Source organism: Micromys minutus, assembly GCF_963924665.1.
Source record: "Micromys minutus genome assembly, chromosome: 2".
NCBI lineage: Eukaryota > Metazoa > Chordata > Mammalia > Rodentia > Muridae > Micromys > Micromys minutus.
In genome coordinates, this window is record NC_137971.1 from 25,765,971 (window position 1) to 25,769,199 (window position 3,229).

At 41.6% G+C, this 3,229-nt stretch overlaps 1 pseudogene across 1 annotated transcript; it reads right to left on the reverse strand.

Annotated features, from left to right (window-relative positions):
* Positions 1 to 1,771: 1,771 nt before the first annotated feature.
* On the reverse strand, positions 1,772 to 2,238 carry LOC308416630 (activated RNA polymerase II transcriptional coactivator p15-like; annotated as a pseudogene). Its single transcript has one exon. The product of its transcript is annotated as an activated RNA polymerase II transcriptional coactivator p15-like (transcript).
* Between the last annotated feature and the right edge of the window lie 991 nt (positions 2,239 to 3,229).

The following is a 3,229-nucleotide window of genomic DNA, read 5'->3' on the forward strand; positions in this document are numbered from 1 at the left end:
AGAGATCAAACCACAACTAATTACCTACACACATCTTCAGGTGTGGGCAGCCTCATTCATAACTCCAAAGATAAGTTTTAGGGGAAAACTCTATATTAACAAACTTTCAAAAAGGTTACTGGGGGTTAGGGATGTAGCTCAGTTACTAGAGTACTTCACAAAGCCCTGGATTTGATTCCCAGAACTGAATAAAATTAGATGTGGACTGTCTTAGTCAGGGTTTCTATTCCTGCACAAACATTATGACCAAGAAGCAGATGGGGAGGAAAGGGTTTATTCAGCTTACACTTTCATATCGCTGTTCATCACCAAAGAAAGTCAGGTCTGGAATTCAAGCAGGTCTGGAAGCAGGAGCTGATGTAGAGGTCTTGGTGGGATGTTTCTTACTGGCTTGCTTCCCATGGCTTGCTCAGCCTGTTTTCTTATAGAACCCTGGTTTACCAGCCTAGGAATGGCACCACCCACAATGGGCTGGGCCCTCTCTGCTTGATCACTAGTTGAGAAAATGCCTTACAGCTGAATCTCATTGAGGCATTTTCTCAACTGAGGCTTCTTTCTCTGAACTCCAGCTTGTGTCACGTTGCCACAAAACCAGCCAGTACAATTCGTACCATACCTGCGATCTCAGCAATCATTTTTGAAATGTAGTCAGAAAAACCAAGAGTTCAAGGTCAGCCTGGACTACATGAGACTTTGCCTCAAAAACAAAACAAATCAGGGGCTAAAGTGACAACACAGTCAAGTGCCTGTCAAGCAAACTTGAGGGTCAGAGTTCAATCTCCAGTGTCTACGTAAGAAGCTGGACATGGTGGCACACACTTATAATCTCAGTGTTGGCTAGGAAGAAACAAGCAGATTCCTGGGGCTTGCTGGGCAGCCAACTAGTCTATTGGGCTAACCCTAGATCCCAGTGAAAGACCCAGTCTCAAATAAAACAAAGTGGATAACCTGAGAAAAGATATCAGAGTTAGACCTCTGACCTCCACACACATGTATCTTACTATACATACTCTCTCTCACACACACACATACACACACACATGCAAACACATAAAGTGTCAGGAGGCACAGTGAGTGGCTTGTGCCTATAATCCTTGCACTTGGAACCTGAAGCAGGAGAATTTCCACATGATCAGGGTGAACCTTAGCTACATTCCGGAGACCTTATTTGAAAAACAAAAAATACCCTGAGAATGGCAAGTGACTCAGCAGTTAGAGCACGAGTTTCTCCCCAGAGGACACACCACAGGTTTGTTCTCCAGTGCCCACATGGTAGCTCACAGTCATCTGGGGACCCAATGCCCTCTTCCGACCTCCAATGGCACCAGGCACGAACAATATATACATACATATTTGCAGGAAAAAATGCTTGTATGCCAAAATAAAATAAATAAATCTTTAAAAAATACTTTTAAAAAGTATCTTCTCTTTGTTTTCTGCTAGAACTACGATACATACAAAGTTTGCCCATAGGCACTCCTAGCCACCCATTCATCTTTTAAATGTGCTCCATACTTTGAACCATGCATGCTCCAAAATGTATTCATTTTCCTTCTGATATTTTAACCTGGTTGCTTTCTTCTTCTTCTTCTTCTTCTTTTTTATAATTGTAATGATCTGACTTTATTTTTTACACTAGGTAGGGGGCACAAAGCAATCCTCTTTAATAAAGTTGACAATTAGCTTCACTTAGAACATTTTAATAATGCACATTAAAAAAAGTATTTGTCTTACAAATTGCTCTGCAATCCAAATATACAACAGCTTGGAAAACAACATTTAGAAAACAGAAGCCAATGTAAAAAGACAGAGTAAAACAGCTACAGCAGTACAGGTTTGCTGTGGCTCAGAGTTTACAGCTTTCTCACTGCATCATCTATGTCGGAGATCTGTTCCTTCAGCTGGCTCCACTGTTTTATGTTTAAAGAAATACCTTTTCTCCCTGGTTTAATTTCACCTTCTGAGTCCATCCAATATTCTCTAATATCAATCAGAATTTTTCCTTTAAAGTCCCAAACACTGACATATCTCATCTTTCCAGTCTGGAACATGTTATCATCTCTGCTGCTGCTACTCTGCTTGGAGGATGACAGAGCTCTAGAAGTCTCACCAGGCTTTTGCTTCTTCACAGGTTTCTCTGAAACAACTTGCTTTTTCCTCTTTAACTTTTTTTTCAACTTCGCTGTCAGAATCACTGCCTGAAGAGCTTGAAGAAACAAGTTCCTTTGATTTAAGCATTGCTCTGCTCCAGCCGTCCACCAGCCTCTAGCTCGCTTGCTTGCTCAGGACTCTGGTTGCTTTCTTCTATCTGCGGAGGCTCCTGAAATAAATACCCGTGCCCCCTGCTGCAAGAAGCCATTGCTTTGGGAGCAACTCTCACGCTCTGCTTAGGAAATCACGGTCATCACTGTCTGCCTTGGTTCACTCTAGTATCTTTGCAGTGCTTGTTTGGGATGTGTACTCATCATCCTGCAAACAGTGTGCATTCTATTCATTTACATCCACATCCTCCCCAGTCCCAACCACCATGTCCTTTCTCTGCTCCCTGAGAAGCATAGAGTAGTGTGTGTGTGTGTGTGTGTGTGTGTGTGTGTGTGTGTGTGTGTGTGTCCATCAGAATAACTTTCCTTTTCTTTCTTTTGCCCACACATGTGGTAGATATCTACTCATTCTTTCACACTTGCTATTAAATATCACCTTCTCTAAGGAGTATCTCTTGCCCACCCCACAAGAAGGAAAATGTTCCAAGATCTCTACTCCTAGATGAATGTGAGTTTCTTCACCATTCTAATTCCACTTCTTACACATATTCCATGTCTCTAACTCTCACCCAAGTAGGAATTATGCTGATTTCTAGTTATTATTTCTACCAGTACAACATCTGTCACCAGAAGGTTCCAATACATATTTGTTCTCCAAATCAACAATTGTAACTGCTACTATTTAAACACCATTTTCCAGGCACTACCCAAATTGCCTTTCATGTACCATCTCAGTCTTTTATTGACTCTGTAAGACAGATATTGTCAATAAGGTCGTGACCATATTAATGTTGAGACAAGAGAAACAGAAAGCAGTTAGGCAGCTTGCCTTCAATCATCTCACAGCTACTCAGGCGAGACAAAGATTTGAGCTAAATGCCACTTCTGTTATCACTACCCCCCTCCCCAAACACACATTTTTTGGTTGTAGAATACATAGATTACCTCCCTTTCCCTTCTTTCTTTTG